The sequence below is a fragment of the Panthera onca genome, chromosome A3 (assembly GCF_046562875.1).
Source record: "Panthera onca isolate mPanOnc1 chromosome A3, mPanOnc1 haplotype 2, whole genome shotgun sequence".
NCBI lineage: Eukaryota > Metazoa > Chordata > Mammalia > Carnivora > Felidae > Panthera > Panthera onca.
This window is the reverse complement of record NC_138341.1, coordinates 74081480-74098880: the sequence shown is the minus strand read 5'-3', so window position 1 is coordinate 74098880 and position 17401 is coordinate 74081480. Positions and strand designations below refer to the sequence as shown.

The window sequence follows — 17401 nt, the reverse complement described above, 5'->3', positions numbered from 1 at the left end:
AGTCAGAGAAGAGTCACAGAAAGGTATGAAATCCATTTTAGTAGTTGTAGTCTCTCTCAAACTAATCGAAAACTAAACTAAGCTCAGCCAGCCTTGGGCTCTGATTTTGAAGACCACATTTACAAGTGAGAATTTCTCTGTAGAACAGGTGTGACAGACGTGCACATGACAACTGCTTTCACAGCTCCATTTGTTTGGGAAGACCTGTCCTCATGGGCCTCGTGTGTACCATCTGTAAGACATCTCTTTGCACCTTGTCAAATCCGATGTCCTCCTTACACATGCAGAAGCAAGAGGTGTCTTCATAAATTGTATACGGATGGCATCTGTCATTCTTTTTGTTTGCATACAATCAACTAACAAAAAAATATTTTGGAACAAGCTGAACATTTTGTGTTGTGAAATCTCACTTATTTAGTTATTTTTATGTATTACATATAAATATATATGTATTTATTATGGAAGCAATGAAACAAAAAATGTTTCCTATCAGAACATATCCATTAGATTACCTGAAGCAATTGAAAAATGGTCCTGTGACTATTCTGAGCCTAGATTTTTTTTTAATTGAAGTATAGTTGATGCACAATGTTATATTAGTTTCAGGTGTGCAACACAGTGATTTGACAAGTTTATACATTATGCTGTGCTCCCCACAAGTGTAGCTACCATCTGTCACCATACACCGCTATTACTATACATTGACTACATTCCCTATGCTGAGCCTAGGTTTTCAATAACATTTTTCCAGAAAACTGCTCACTGAGTTTTAGCACCTCAAGATACTGACAGAATATCAGTCTAATCAGAAATAATTTTCAAACAGAGACCATAAATGTTTTACCTATAAAATGCATGTTCCTCTAAAAGAGGCAAAATGTTTCAAACTATATTCTAATAATTTGGCCAATACTATGTGATATGACATTTCAAAGTGTGCTGTGATGTGGACTGGAAATATTAAAAGCAAATCCAAAGAGTAGATTTTATAACGCTGCTTATTATGGATACAGTCTAGGCTGATTATTTTAGTATTAAGTATACTATTAATCGCCTCCCTGTCCTGCCCATATGCTACCTCTTTTAGCACAGAAGGCCTAATAAGACAGGTGCAACTTGATTCCGTGTTACATAGTTTTCTCAAACTGGAACAAACATTAACCCCCCCCCCCCAAGTATTTTTCCCATGTGAAGAACTTGGGATTACTGCAGATGATTATAGACCTGAACCAAAAATGGATTCAAACAACTTCATTCATTGCTGAAACTGAACTGAAATTGACCCCCCAAATAAATTGGCTTAATTCCCTATAAAAGCAGTATGAATCAGGTTGCCATCTGTTCCCTTCCTTCTTTAACTTCACCAGTGGGCTGGGTTTAAGCACAGAACTGGAGGAGTCCTTGGGGGAAGGGGAGGAGGACTCTGGCTTGGTATTTAGAAGGCTATGCTGCAACGGTAGAGTCACTCCAAGTGTGAGATTCTCAGGAATCTGAGAATTAGCTGGGGAAATCATGTAATCTGTCAAACCATGGAAACAACAGGAGTTTAATTTGCCTAATTTTGTTAGAAGATATTGCATCAACTAAAAATCCTTTGCATGCCAAAGATGAAAAATGTAATCCAAACTAACTTAATTTAAAAGGTAAATTTATTGGTTCACGTAACTGAATAATTTAGAGGTTCTGGTTCAGGTGAAGCTTGCTCTAAGGTTCAAACAGGGTGACCTAGGACTTCATTTCTCTCTCTCCATTTCTCAATTCAGCATATTCAATATTGGCTTCATTCTTGGGCAAGGTGTCTCTTCATGTAGCCAATATGGATGCAAGCCACTCCATGGAGTACTTGCCTCTAGGTTCAAATTCAGAACCAACTTTCTAGTAAGTCTAGAATGGATTACTGTGGTCAGAGGAATAGGATATACTAGATGACCTAGACTAAGGTCATATGTTACACTTCTGAAGCAGGGGGGTGGAGACATCATTCTTTTCCCCAAGCCCAGGGACTAAGAGTAAGGGAGGACCATAGTCCCCAGAACAAAATGAGAGGGTGGTTAGTTGAATGGATGTTCTGTACAGATACTCAGGGATCAGATGCACAAATAATGTCAGCAAGTATTATTTTTCACTTAAGAAGGAATTCTGCTGATACAAAAGGAACAAAAATATGAATGAGATTTACTATTATTTAGAGATGATACAATTGTCTACCTGGAAAACTCAACGCCAACCAAAATCCAAACAGAAGTTTTTAAAAGTTGACAACTGTCATAACTTTCTTATGGAAGAATAAATGTGAAGAGAAGAAAAAAGAAGGAGGAGGAGGAAAGGAAGAAGAAGAAGAGGCTACAGCAGTGGCAGGATGGGGAGGGAGGAATAGTTCTGATTACATCTAAAAGAGAGATCCCACGTCTTACCAGCTAAGGGGAAAAAGTAATGGCCAAAAGGAAGACTGTAGAATTTTTATGTGAGACATTTTAAAAATGTAAGATAATTTCAACTAGAGCTGGAGCTAGGTGCTCTTCACAGAGACTAGACAGTTCTACAATTTGTAGGTTTTGTCATTCCTAAGGGAAAGAGCTTTAGAGTTAAGAAAAGCTTTCTGGATGGCTATTTGCTGTAACTTGTCAACTTCATGGTTTATTTTTAACACTCTCTCTCATGCTATATTATACAAAAACAAAACACCTCCACATACATGGAACCAAACTAAAGAGAAGCACTACGTGGAAAAATAATTTTATTTTCTAATAATGATAGTAATACGGTAGTCTAATTTCTTCAGATATATATATGGGTTGTTGTTTTTTTTAAGGCCCACATCACTCGTGCATATTTCTGCATCTATATATGTTCTCCCAAAGATTTCAGGTAGATTAAGTGCCCTAGGATTTTTCCATCCTGGTCTCATATACCTGGAATATAATAAATAAGAAAAAAGTCTTGCGGGGGGTGGGGGTATTATAAAAATAGCATACTTACTTTAGATGGCCTAGTTATAAAGCACATTTACCAAAGCCTATATGTTTCACCAAGACCTTAAACCTATTTTCCAAAAGCAACTATGGAAAAATGAAGAATTACTAAGAGAAATGAAAAGAGATGGTAGGGGAGCCTGGGTGGCTCAGTCAGTTAAGCGTCCAACATCAGCTCAGGTCATGATCTCATGGTTCATGAGTTCAAGCCTGTATCAGGATCTGTGCTTTCAGCTCAGACCCTGGAGCCTGCTTCAGATTCTGTCTCCCTCTCTTTCTGCCCCTCCCTGCTCACACTCTGTGTCTCTGTCTCTCTGTCTCTCTGTCTCTCTCTCTCTCTCTCTCTGTCACAAAAATAAAGATTAATTTAAAAAGAAAAGAAAAGAAAAAGATGCCAATAAAAAATGGCCAAGGAGTATTTGGCCCTAAAGCTGGGATAGCACTAAGAGCTGGTTGAAGCAGGGTACATCTTGCAAGTTCTCAACTCCAAACCTATCATCCCCATCTGAGACCTCATTCTACAGATGCTTCTGTGTGTTGAATTAAGAAAATTCACCTGGGTGGCCCAGTCAGTTAAGCATCTGACTTCAGCTCAAGTCATGATCTCACAGTTTGTGTGTTCGAACCCCACATGGGGCTCTGTGCTAACAGCCTAGAGTCTGGAGCCTGCTTTGGATTCTGGGTCTCCATCTTTCTCTCTGCCCCTCCCTTGCTCGCACTCTCTGTCTCAAAAATAAACATTAAAAATTTAAGAAAACTCAAGCATTTTCTAGAGCTTGCAATTCACTAACTGGAGCACAATCCAACCAAATTTTAGTCTTTTTTCTTCTTTTTTAAAATATCATGCCAACTATTGTTGGTTGTAGGAGAGGCTGATTAAATATCTTTTAAATTCCTTATTGGGAAAAATACAAAGATACAATTTATAGGCTGAAGAATGAGGAACTACTCTTGATGGAATGTGAGAATTAATGCCTGGAAAGCTGAGGTTCTAATTTGGCAACCCAGTCACACTATCTCAGAACATTCTTTTAGAACATTTTATTAAAGTATTTGTAAGACTCCTGAGGATTTATCCTAAGGCTATACCTGTAGACATATGTGCCGGGTTATCCATTATAGCACTGTTTGTAATATATAGCAAAGATTGGGCACAGCCCAAGGATTCATCAATAGGGGAATAGTTAAATCAACTATGACAGATCTTGCAGTGTAATGCCATGCAGCTGTTTAAAAGAATGAGGAAGCTCTCCTAGTACTGATAGGAATGATCTCCAAGATACATTGTTAGAGGGAAAAACAAGATCCAGATCAGAGGATAAAGTAGGCCACCTCTTGTGTAAGAAGCAGGAAGAGAAGAAATGTAAGAATTGCTTGTATCTGCATGAAGAAACACTAGAAGGATACGTAGAAAAATCAGGATAGTCATCTGTACCTACCAGGGTGGGTGGGGGTAGCGAACTGGGGGCACGCAGGAAAAGAGAAGACTATTCATTACATACCTTCTTCTTTGGATTTTTGAAATGTGAATGTGTCAGTTGGTCAAACAGAAGTTATTAAATAAATACCAAAATGAAAACAAGCTTGAGAAAAGTCATTCGGGAGTCATACAGTCATTTCATAAAAGCTGCAGTTGCAATTAAAATCAAAACAAAACCAAACAAAACATCCTGAATCTATCCTCAACCAAGGGCATACTGTTGGTAGGTTTGAGTAGGGGGCTGCACAGCAGAAGCCTAGACCGTATGGACTCTCATACTTGTTAGCTAAACATCTTGCCTCTCGGCCCAATCTTTAGCATCCTTACTCTTTTTCTGTATCTCTTTCCTCTCCTCTTAAAAGAAGTAACAAATCAGAGATCCTGGAAGATGCTGCGGACAGCTATTATACTTCATTCATAAAGAGCTCAGCTAAACTGGAGTGAGGATTACTGCACATATTCACAAGTGTTGAGAAAGTCCCCTGGTAATTTTCCCAAGAAGACAGGACTCCTGGCTCACTTGGCTAGACTGGGCTAGGGCAGTCCTTGATGCTTTCATAACCTCTCCATGGCTCTGTAATTGTGCTTAAAACCTCCTACAGAAGTCCTCCTGGGGTGGGAGGCAGTCCTCTCCACGAGACTGTGAGCTTTTTGAGGCCAAGGACTTTGTCTTATTCACTGAGCTTTGTATTCTCAGAGCCTAGCATGGAGTCTTCACAGGTGCCCTGTGGACTCAGTAAACTGAGCTTTCATCCACCTAATGGCTTGGCTTAGATTATACTCCTGAACCATCTTTAATGTTTTTCCCCCAATTGGTGTCATTAAATCCATCAGTAAGACTTGTCAGTCCTACTGCCAAACATACTCCCAAACCTACTACTCTTTACCATCCTTAGCACTACCACCCTAATCCAGACCACCAACAGCTCTGCTCTGGACTAAAACAATTTGTCTACCTTCTAATCTGCTCTCCTACCACCCCCAGAATGTATTCTCCATTCACAGTTAGGGTTACCTTTTAAAAACTAAATCACATCACATCACACTCCTACTTACAATCCTTCAGTGGTTTCCTATCACAATTAGAATAAAAATTTAACTCTTTACCTGACCTTCCAAGCCCTACATGATCCCGCCCCTGTCTGCTTCTTTGACTTAGCCTCCTACCACTGCCCCTCACTTCCTCTACTCCACACAGGCCGCCTTTTATCCTTTCATCTACTTTGCTCCTGCCTCAGGGCCTCTGTCTGTGCTCTTCCCTTCACCTGGAAGGCTATTTCCCCTTCTTTTTGTATGGCTGCCTCCTTGTCATCACTGATACTCTACACCACTTTCTCAGAGAGGCCTTCTCTGACCATTCCAGTTACATCAGCTGCACCCTCAATGCTCTTCTATTTGTGGCACCTTTAACTGTATAGATTAACATCTTACTTGTTGGTTTGTGCTTATTGTCCCCACTATAATGTAAGTTCTGTGAAGTTTCTTATTTTCTATCTATAACAAGGGCTTAGAACAGGGTTGGGCACATAATGGCTCTTAAAAGTTTCTGTTAAATAAATGAAGGCATTTAACATTAATCGTGGATACAATATTTATTTCATTTCCTTAGAGACCTTTTAATGAGCTTTTATTTAATTGAAAAAGCAATGAACAATTATAAAAAGAAATAAGGATGTCCTGATTGGCTTTGGAAGAAACACTGTAGACAGTAGAATTGATAGTTAATTGAGAGAATATGATCCTACCAAAAATGATAAATTATCATAAACCAATCTAGGCAACGAGAAGGCCATGCACTGTGTCAGGTGGATGAGCAGATGTTGGTTTGGTACTCAAGAAGTACAAAACCCATGAGAAGATACAGCTTTGTAATTTTAATATCTATTATCTGATTACTGCAAATCGTGTTCACATTTATGATGATTTGATCACAAGAGTCCTATGAAGTAGGATATTATTCTAGTTGTTATTACCATTTCACAGATAAAATCATTGAGGTTCAGAGAAGTTATGTCATTTGCTTTGCATAACACAGCAAGCAATGAATGAGATTTTTAAGTCAGACTCAGATCTTCTGACTCAGCTCTCTTCTATTTCACCACTCGGTCTATTCAGTGTGATAAATACATGTGCAACATGGTATGGGAGGTCAAGTGTAAAAGAGAGAGACTATTTGTATCTGGAGCTGTCTGGGAAGGTTTCATGAAGAAAAGTCATATAAATGGGGCTATGAAAGGTAAGCAGGAGTTTTCAGGTGGAGGAGGAGGCACGTTTCAGAATCATATCTGATGAAAAGCACAGTGGAATGAAAATGTGGCAAAGAGCAGAGAAGTCCAGATGGGGAAGTTGGACCATATTGTTAAAGATTTTCAGTGCCATTTTTATGCAGTTAGGCAGTCCCTGAAAGCAAAGGATTGAAACAGTCAGATCTGGGTTTTCAAAACAAAATTAAAGTGGCAGATTGGTGGATGAATTGGAGCATGAACAAGTAAGTTAGGAGTTTTTTGGTGATCGCGCAAGCAGGGTAAGTATCTGAATGAGGATACTGGAAATGCAAAGGACTGATTTAAAAATGTTTGTGTGAGTAAGACTCACTCCTGGGGAGGTGTAAGAGAGGGAGGAGTAAAGATTATTTTTAAAAATTTCTAGCTTATGTGACTTGGTAGATGATTATCTCAACCAAATTGAAGAATACAGAAAAATGATTTCAGAAGGGAATTGGAGATGGGGTTTTCTTGTAGCAAAAATAAGCACTGTCTGCTTTATCTTTCAGTCATGTTTGGTTTGAGGTGCTTGTTTGCAACATCCAGGTAGATATGTCAAAGGTAGCTAAAAATATGGGCCTAGACTTAAAAAACAAGATTGAAGCTGGAGATCTAAACTTTAGAGTCATCAAAATGCAAACTGTATTAAAATTCCTATGGAAAAGGGGCAAGAAAGAACTTCTAGGGATGATGGAAATGTTCTATTTCACGATTATGGTAGTGGTTACAAGGGCATACAGGTCTTCAAAGATTTTATTGAAATCTTCAATCCCTTAAAAAAAAAAACAGCACTAAATATAAAGGCAAACTGCCTTGTACAACACACTGGCTGTTCCAGAAGCCAGTACTAGATATGCCAATTTATGGGCCATTTCGGAGTTCTCCATTCAAATCCATATTCCCTACCTAAAATACCCTCCTCTCTCATCAGCCCACCCTTGTACGACCGGGGTTGACTTCCGCATTTGGAGTAGCTGAGACAATAAAAGTACTTGAAGAATACAATGTGACATTGCTGAACAAGAAATCTCTCCTTATTGATTGATCTTAGACTTATGGCCAGTTTGGCTTCTTCATTTGGCACCATTCCCTCAGCATCACTTCTGAATTGTCCTTAAAGTGCTCAACTTAAAATCTACTTTGTACAAAAAAAAAAAAAAAATTTTTTTTAATTTGGTAGAAAGAGGTGAAATCTGACACCTATATTCATCTACCAGTGTGGACACATCCACCATGAGTATATAATCACCAAATCTGTATATTTCTGTTGGAATCACAGTTCTGTTATTTACTAAGTCTTTGATACCTTGATGAAAATGAGGATAACGAAACCCACTTTGCAGGGTGGAAGGAATTAAGTCAGCACATCTGAAAGTGCCCAGTTTGGTATTGAGTAGGTGCTCAACAGAAGGCAGATGTCTTGTTAAGCCTAACTATACTTTCTGAATTAGACCATATCATAAATTTTCTGAAAGTAGAAACAGTTTTCTGCTCTTTATATCCCACCCTAATATATCCTCAGTAGACGTTGTGGGATAATGTTTAGGAAGCTAGCAGGTCAAGGATAAAGTTGTAAAAGATTTACACAATAAATCATAGATGAGACCATTCTGGGTAGATGGGGAAAAAAAGAAATTGATTCAGAGGTGGTGGCAAAGGTCCCTCACATTTCCTCTTTCCATTCATTTAAATTTTTATCTTGCCAAAAAGAGGGGACGGAAGGTCTCATCTTGACGAGTGGAGCTGCAAGACCGGTGCCAATACACCTGGTCTTGATTCATGCCAGCTGGGAGAGGAGCTTGGCTTCTCAGTGTTTTACTACTGTGGTTTCCTGGGCTGGGCAGCTGGGTGCCTAATAATGATAAAAACCATAATAATACTTCATAATTACGCACTGCCCTTTGCCAGAACTTGGATTTAATTACAATGACTATGACGGAACTGGCAACATCTCGCTCCCTGTTGGGGTGCAATACCCAAGGGCCTGGAAATACAAAGTGAAGTGGCAACTGCAACCTTCTCCTGCAGGGCCTATCCTGGCAATTTACCCAGAATGCTCTAGGTTTAAAGCTCATCATCAGAAACAAAGAGTACTTTTGAATTGTCCACATGTACTTGGCACTATCAAGTAAAATAGTGTCTACGAAGCAACTACTGCCACTCACGGGGCACAGCATCATGGAAGCCCAGGCCCGGAAGGGACCAAAGGAGGTGATCTCATTCATCACCCCACCCTGCCGTGACATACCACTGCCAGTACACTCTAACAGCTAAGTTCACTGACCTTCCCATTCTGATTTGGGCTGGAGATGCTTTTGTGGCAACCTGATTCCGGTGTCCGGGAACTTCCCATTTAACACTCATTTTGTGAGCACCTATTCTGAGCCAACACACTGTGGAGGCATGAAGATGTATAAGGTATGATCCCTGCCCTCAAAGTAGCTTATCTTCTAGTTGAGGGGTTCATATTCAGGCAGCTATAATATAGAGGGAAGGCATGACAGATGAAGGGGAATGAAATTAAATTCCAGGTGAAAGTATCAGGGCCATTCCCTCTTCGAGAATAAAAAGAAAGGATAAGATATGGGGTGTGGGTGGGGAGGACTTGAGGTGAAGAGATACACAATAATTTAGGAAGTTCTTACAGTTTTCCCTATTGGTTTTTGTTGTTTGTTTTGTTTTTTGTTTTTTATCTTTATAGCACTTATCACCCCCTGAATACTCTTGTTCATTTATTAGTTTACTCGTATACTGTTTGTCTCACCCCATTCAGGAACCTTGCACTTTGGTTCACCACTGTATCCTGGGTATCTCAAACAATGCCTGGAACATGGCAAAGTGCTCAGTAAATATTGGCCTAATGAATAAGTGACCCAGGTGAGGCAGTGGATTCCCTCTAGAAATAGAGGAAAGGGCATCCAGTAAATATAATCAACATGACAAAGTTAGAAAGGGTAGGGAGGGTATTTACAGCAGTGAGGGAGTAACATGGAGGATTACTCCCAGGTTCCTGGTTCTGGACTTGGGTGAGTGGTGATGACATTATCAAAGAAGATAAGGAGCCGAGAAGAAGCAGCAAATTTTGTGGACTTATGAGCATATCTGAGGTCTGAGTTGGACAGGTCATAATGAGGTTCAGGTGGAGATGTCCAAAAACACTTAGACAAACAGATCTGGACCTCATTAAAGGTACACTCAGCCATCAAAAATGGTTAGGTCATCTAGTGTGCAGTAGAATGACTTGGTACTTACTGAGGAGAGGACTGGGGATCAGCTCTTGGAACTCTCTTAAAGAGCCAACAGATAACAGATTTAGTAAGGTTAACAATCTGAGTGTTTAAGGTCTCAGGGAAACTGGGATGAGGGGTGCATTGGGGAGCAGAAAAAGCTTAAAGAGGGATGTACTTCGTAGAGTTTCCTGCAATGGAGATCAAATAAGAATGAAAAAGTGACCCTTGAACTTGGCCATATGGATGTCACTGATAGCCTTAAGAGGAGCACTTTCAAGTGGACTAGCAGGGAATTTAATTTAGTCTGTACTTGAAGCATGAATTGAACAGGGACTCATGGGCAAATTGTGTTTTGTTTTGTTTTGTTTTTGTTTAAGTTCGGAGGCGTTTGAACATGATCATGGTTATGTTCAACAGAGAAGTGTTTAGTAAATTTGTGAATGACGACACGGTTTCTAAAACGCCAGATGTAGAGTCCTGCTGGCGTCACAATGCCTCAACTATGCTTCTACCCTTTCAGCCATTTCTAGGGCGGGGGCCCATCCATGTAAAGTGCAGGCAAAAAGTGGAGGGCCATCACCTCTCCACCAGTTCTGGGAGTCATGCTTGTGACAGAGGGGAGCAGGGATGGGACTACTTGAATCAAATGAAGTGCCCAATTTTCCGTGGATCTTGGAATTTAGTAACTGGGTGGCTCCATGCTGGAGGAAGACAGGGAGACTCATTCACATTTTCCGACCCGGCACTCACGGCCTCCATTCATCATTTTTCCTTTCCTTTTCCCTAACAGAGTTTAAGCCAGGGACAAAGCTTTCTTCCCTCTCCCAACTCAGGTTGACCTTCCGCCCCCGAGCCCATCGATGGCCCTTCTCCGACCACGTGACTCTTCGCAGCCCCCGTGACTCGCCGCCTCCGACCCCTCCCCTCGGGCTGCAGCCCTCTTTACCCCGCCTCTCAAGCCCATGTGACCGCTTCTTTCCTACCTGACTGGCTCCTTCCTTTCCCCCGGGCCGGACCGGCCGCCTTCTCAGCTGCCCGACTCCAAAATGGCAGCCGCGCACAGCCCGCACCCGAACGGCTGGACCTCCCTGACTCCCGGGCCGCCCCCCTCTCGCTCCCTGCCTCCCTCCTTCGGCCTTCACCTACACGCCTCCGGATTGGCCGCTAGAAATCCCGCCCCTCCAGAGCCCCGCCTGCTATTGGTCACGGTAGGCTGCCCTTCAAAGAGGCGTGCCCCGCCGCCCCCCGCCCCGGGAGGTATTTTCCATTCCGGTGGGGGTTGGGGGGAGGGGGGGAGGGGAAAAGGGTGAAGGGGGGAGGTGGCCAGGGAAGGGGGTGGGGGCCTGGCGGGGGCATCCGGCTGAGCTGGGGTCCCCGCGCTCCCTCCTGAGGAAGCGAGACTGCGCTCGAACAGGCAGTCGGAGGAGACGGGACGGGACTGGCGGGCGAGCAGGCGGACTCGCCCTCTCGGTGACTGCGCCGTCCGGGCCCGTCCGCCTGGCCGCAGGTGCCCCTGAATGAGGCCGCTCCGCGCGCCCCGACCGGTGAGTGTCCCCGCGGCCCGCGCCTGGCCCGGCCAGCCCCCGCTCCCCGGCCCCCGCGCCAGCGTTAGCGGCCGCCTGCCGGTTCCCCGGTGCCCGCGCCCGGCACAGTCCGCCTCCGGCCGGCGCCTCCACACCGGGGCAGAGGCAGCGCCGGCCCTCGGGCCGGGAGGAGGACGGCGGGCGGGGGACCGCGAGTCCGGGCCGCGAGCCCTGTGCAGACCGCGCCATGCGTAGTGGGGCTTGTGCTTAGTAGGCTCTCGAAGCATTTCTGAGGAATTGTTTTTCTGGTTGGAGGGATGTTGGGTGCCTAAGGGGAAGGGGGTCGTCCAGGGCTAGTTGGAGGGCGCTGGCGATCGGGGTCGTGAGAGGCCACAGAGACTGGGGGGGCAGTTACGCGCCCTGTGGGGAACGGGCCACCGGCTAAGTCACTTGGGCTCCAAGGCTCCGATCCGGGGGGTCTTCAAGGTCAACGAGAAGCGGTCCACTGGGAGATGAGAGAGAGAGCTGGGGAGCTTAGATGGGGGAAGTGACTGGAGCACCTCCGGGGGTTTAACCCGAGGTGGAAAGGGGTGCGCAGGCGGCTGCTGGAAGACCCTTCAACTACTTGGAACTCCTACGATTGTTTGGTGCTGAGATTTGGGCATTCAAATAGCTGAAGCGAACTGACTTTCTGGAGAGGGAGTTGCATTTACAGAAGGATGCTACGAAGCAGTTTAAGTACACATGTCGGTCTGTTTCCGAACTTTGAAAGGCTGGGGGATTGGATTCGTGAGGTGATTTTTGACATTTTACTTTGGCATTCCAACCAAGAGGAGGCTTGCTCCTGGAACTTGTCAGTTATCCTTCATGTACAAAATGTATGTATGTGTTTGGTGTTTTACCAGTTACTAGCTTTGCTGGAAATGCCTATAAGTGTACCTTGAAATTCTTGTAGCTGCCTCTACATCTGCTGAAAATCCTTTCTTCAGCTCTCTCATTCTATAGCAGTGGCTTACTTCTTCCTGACTTAACATTTAGAGTAGACTGTACTGTTAGAATTTGCTAATGACTTTATTCCAGAAGATAATATGGAATTTGCTACTGACTTTATTCCAGAAGATAATATTAAGTAATTCAATTCGCACGCTTTCTTTCCCTGGCTTTTAATTGTTTCTTTACAAGGTCATCTTTAAGTATTGTACTGGAAAGATACTGGTAAGCTAGCAGCTCTAGAAAGCAATACTGAAATCAGGTTGAGCTGACAGTTGGAATATTAATGTCAGATCCTTAGTTTAATTTTTATAACCTTGTATTTGCATGACACTCTTGAGAATGGGTAAGGAACACAGAAAATGCACACCAGGGTTAGGCAGTGGCAGTCCACAGAATCTACCTCTGGCACCCCTTTGAGGTTCTTCAGGTCACTGAGAAGAGGAAGCTAAGAATTGCATAGCTAGATCATGAATCTTTTAAATATTTTCTTAATCATATGTATGTTATCTTACTAATTCCTCACAATTTAAAAAAGGAAAGCTTTTTTTTTTTTTTTTAGGAAGTACTTAAACATATTTGAGAAAATTTGTTGGTGATACGTTGCCTGTAATGTAATTCATCAGAGAAAAATGTTCTGCAAAAAAGTATTAATATTTTCATTTGGCACCTTTTTAGTTCTTCAATAACTGATGGATAATTACAAATTTTCCCCCTATTGTCCTTGAATTTTACTATTTGTCCTTAGGGAGAATGTACTGGCACACCAAACAGTAGCCTAAAATATTGAAACCTAACACCTTTTAGCATTATAATAGCTTCTACATTATTCACCTTGAAACTCATCTATGGGAAACTAGTGGTCGGGAAGGCTTTCCCTTATCACTTTAGTTGAGAATGGGCTGTTTTCTCTTTTTTGTAGAACTAAGGAAAAATAATGTTTAATGCCTGCAGTGTAATGATAATAACTAAGTAGAATGAGAATGGGAAGCTTGGAAAAAAGATATATGTACAGGAGTCACATTTCTTTTAGAGCTGGAAGAGTAGACCGTGGAGATGATTATTTTACAGATCAGGAAACCAAGGCCCAGAGCGGTGAAAGGGACTAGATGACTAGTTAGTGACAGAGCCCGGATGGGTGGGCAGGTCTCTGGACTCTCGTCCAAGGTTTTTCTATATTATCACATTCACGTTGTTTATTTCTAAAGAGTTGTAGTGCCAGCTATAAATGGTGTTTGGATTATTTGTGATGTTGTTCTCTGTTAAGGATGGGGAAGTCTGAGTTGACTACTTTTATACATGAAATGATGTAAAACTGGATGAGCTTTTATTGAAAAGTTTTAAACAATATGCTGCATTGTTAGTGGAAGTGCTGATATTTCTCGTTGGAAAGAGACAAACCATCATTTCATCTAGATTAAAATATTAGATGGACTTCTTAGAGCAGGTTAGTGTTCTGTCATTTTTATTCTAAAAATAAATTGCTTACAAGATTTTCAGAATTCAAAAGGCTCCTGTGTCTTAAAAGTAAATTATATGAAAATTATTCTCAGGAAGTGTGGGGGTTATGTTAAAACGGATCTTAGTACCTTTAAAAATAAGAGCAGTAATAGAATTACATGATGATCATGAACACATAATTTCTATCATAGTTGTAATAGAGAAAGACTGGCTTTGTATCTCAGTCGCTTAATAACATTATGATCTCTGGCAAGTGATTTAACCACTGTGTACCTAGGTTTCCTCATCTGTAAAGTGAGGGTAGTAAAAGTACCTACCTCTTAGGATCGTGGTGAGGATTAAACGTCTTTCTTTCTAGGGCACCTGGGTGGCTCAGTCAGTTGAGCATTGGACTTTGGTTCAGGTCCTGATCTCACAGTTCGCGTTTTCAAGCCCCGCATGGGGTCACTGCTATCATTGCCAAGTCCACTTAGGATCCTCTGTCCCCACCTCTCTCTACCCCTCCCTTGCTCATGCTCTCTCTCTCAAAAATCAAAATAAATATTTAAAAAAATACACTAAAAAAAGTGTTGGGAGGCACACTGTAAGAGACTCTTCAATGCGGAGAACAAACTGAGGATTGATAGGGGCTGTGGGGTGGGGAAAATGGGTGATAGGCATTGAGGAGGGCCCTTCCTGGGATGAGCCCTGGGTGTTTTATGTAAGTGAGGAATCATGGGAATCTACTCTTGAAGCCAAGACTACACTGTGTGTTAGCTAAGTTGACAATAAATAAAAAGAAATAAAGTGCTAACAAGAAAAAAATAAAAATAATAAAAATAAATAAATAAAAAGTGTTTCTTTCCTTAGCACACAGTAAAGGTACAAAGGGTACGGATAATAGACACCATTCTTTATGGTTCATTAGGTGTATACAGGCACTTGTATGCCCATTTGTTTCTTTGCTATTAATGAAGTCACTTTGAGACTACAAAAAATTCCTAGATTAATACATGATCACATAATTGTCTTAAGGGGCGCTTAGTGCAAATGATGCCCTCATGTTGGTTTTCTCCGTCTTCTGCTCATCTTGGACCTTTAATTAGGTATGCATATCAAGTTGGAATGTGCATTTATCTAAATGTCATTTGGAGACCCTTGTTGCAGTGACATTATTCTAGAATCAACATGCCAATAACTGATTTGTAGGTATTCTAGTGAAAATGTAGTGAGTTCCAAAGGCTAACTGGGTAAGCTTAAGTGAGGAAATTTATAGGATCTATTATTAATTGCAGTTGCTTTCGGTCAATGAAGCTGATGACTTCATTTATAATGCTGTTGGGTTTTAGTGATAAAATTTGTGTAATTCCAATTTTGTAGCATTTTGTTCTTTTTACTTTGCTGTAACCCTGGTCTAATTAGCGTCATGAACATGTGGTTTAGCAAATGTTTTTTAATATGACGGTGGTGGGCTTCTTCTGTCTGTTCTTTGGTTCTGCCCTGCCAGGTTCTTCTGTTGCTTTTATAGCAGCTTTTCTTCTGCTTATAGTCCCCTTAACTTTAGTTTTCATGCTTCTTTGCCTCCTGTCAGAAACATGTAAATTCCTCCTGTCTGTCGCACATGGGCTCACTTTTTTTATGCCTCTTTTTAAACATTAACTTCAATTATTTAAAAAAATGTATATCACATAATGTTTTTAATTGCCCTTATTTGTAGAGTCTCATTGAATTGAGTGCATTTTACAGTTTGCAGATTAAAATCAGAAACAAGTGTAGCACAAAAGCATTTTTATAATGTTAGTAGTAGATTCATGCTATTTTGTTTCAGCTCTCAGGCATTCTGTTGGTACTTACTTCAGGTGATAAATACATGGGTCATCCCTTTAGTTGGAAGTAATGCATTACATGGAGCCATCAAAAGCTTCCAAGATCACATTTTGAGAGTGACCAGCTCCTACTAATCTTTTTTTGATTAACTATTAGATTATGCAATTAGAATTTATTGCATATTTTTGGAATCATGAAATGCTTTTAGGAATTTTGTAGAACTTAGACATGCAGATCTTTTCTTTAGATCTATTACATAATCTAATTATATGAACAAAATATTTATTTAAATGTGGTTTCAGAAGATATTAGAAATACCATGTTTTAATAAAATATAACCGATAGTTGCTCAATTTTTCATTAAGTTGCAGTTTTCTTTATATGTTTAAAAATAATTATGGCATTGTGAGTTGCCTATTATTCATATTTAAAATTCATGGACACAAGGACTGAATAGTTATGGACCACTCAAACTACTTTCTTAGCTTCAGTGTAGTTGTTAGAGAATGACTGAGGGAAAATATGAATCATTTGCTTTACTCAACTTAATAAATTTCTTTTTCTGAATTAGCCAAGTATCTTATTTTAGGGAGAAATGGCAAAAGGCTTTTGAATCTGGTTAGAGCAGAAGTAATCTTGAAGGGTAACTAGCAGGACTGTTGATTCATGTTAATGTTGGGTAAGTTTACATCTGAATTTAACTGAGAATTAGTTACCTGCCTTTATTGGACATGTAGGTGAAAAATTGTAAGGAATGACTTGAGAGAGACCATAATCATAATGACAGTTATTGCTAAGTACGGTAGAGTAAGAATATATTTCTGTAGTTTCCCTAATGATAGTCCATAAGCATTTTACTTATGTGATGTTTAACACCAAAAGTAAATTTACCTTTGATGAGATGTCATACAATAATCTTTTATCAAAGCTGATAAGAAGAAGCAGTGAGGAAGATAATTTGAAAAAATATTTTTGAAATTGTGTGTCTGCTCTGGGATTGTCTTCAAATTATGACTTCCTTATTTTATTTGAATTCTCCTGTAACAGGAATAATATCCAGTCTTTCTATTCTGGGCAAGATTCTTCAGTTAGAGTGGTAATCAAGTATTGATATACTGTATTTCAAGCAATTAAAAAGGATAGATGCGTACTTAGATAATACATATACTCAAAATGGAACATGGAAGGTAGAATGGTGGAACAGAATTAATTTGGGAACTGAACTTCAAGCCTTCATGTAACCTTGAGATAAGGGAGTTAAGAATTGGAGGTTGGATAGAGAAAAATGTGGAGGAAAATGAGGATTTTATAGAAGTTTAGCCCTAACGTAGGTCCTGGGTTCTGCAGATTAGCATGTCTTTGTATTAGGAAAACTGGTGACATATCTCAAAGCTGGAGAATAAACTTATTAGACATTAAATAAAAACGTTGGGAGAAGTCCAGGTATTTTTTTAAGGGTTAAAATATGCATGTAGCCAAAGGGGAGCTTACTTATCTAATTATTTAGTCTTTGACTTTGGTTATTAACATGACAACAGTAGTCCAGCCTCATTGCCCTTCAAGTGATCAGTGCTGGGACCAATTTTATTTAACATTTTAATAAATTATTTAAAAGACAGACTGGCAGTGCAAATTGCCAGATTTGCAGTTGACTCTGTGTGTGTTCCAGGTAGTT

General features: G+C 40.8%; 2 protein-coding genes across 4 annotated transcripts in view; one reads left to right on the top strand and one right to left on the bottom strand.

Annotated features, from left to right (window-relative positions):
* The window catches only part of PIGF (phosphatidylinositol glycan anchor biosynthesis class F), a 106073-nt gene extending 95044 nt beyond the window's left edge, over positions 1 to 11029 (bottom strand). Inside the window, exon 1 of the mRNA XM_060606767.3 lies at positions 10930 to 11029. The gene's annotated coding sequence lies outside the window, so the exon portion shown is untranslated. The remainder of the gene's footprint in view (positions 1 to 10929) is intronic.
* Positions 11030 to 11041: 12 nt separating this feature from the next.
* Positions 11042 to 17401, top strand: part of SOCS5 (suppressor of cytokine signaling 5) — a 63803-nt gene continuing 57443 nt past the window's right edge. Inside the window, exons 1-2 of one of the 3 annotated variants that reach the window (XM_078444430.2) lie at positions 11067 to 11154; positions 11338 to 11490. The gene's annotated coding sequence lies outside the window, so the exon portion shown is untranslated. Of the gene's footprint in view, positions 11155 to 11183; positions 11204 to 11337; positions 11491 to 17401 lie in introns of those variants that run through there. The other 2 variants (XM_060606733.3, XM_060606741.3) reach the window with 2 other exon arrangements.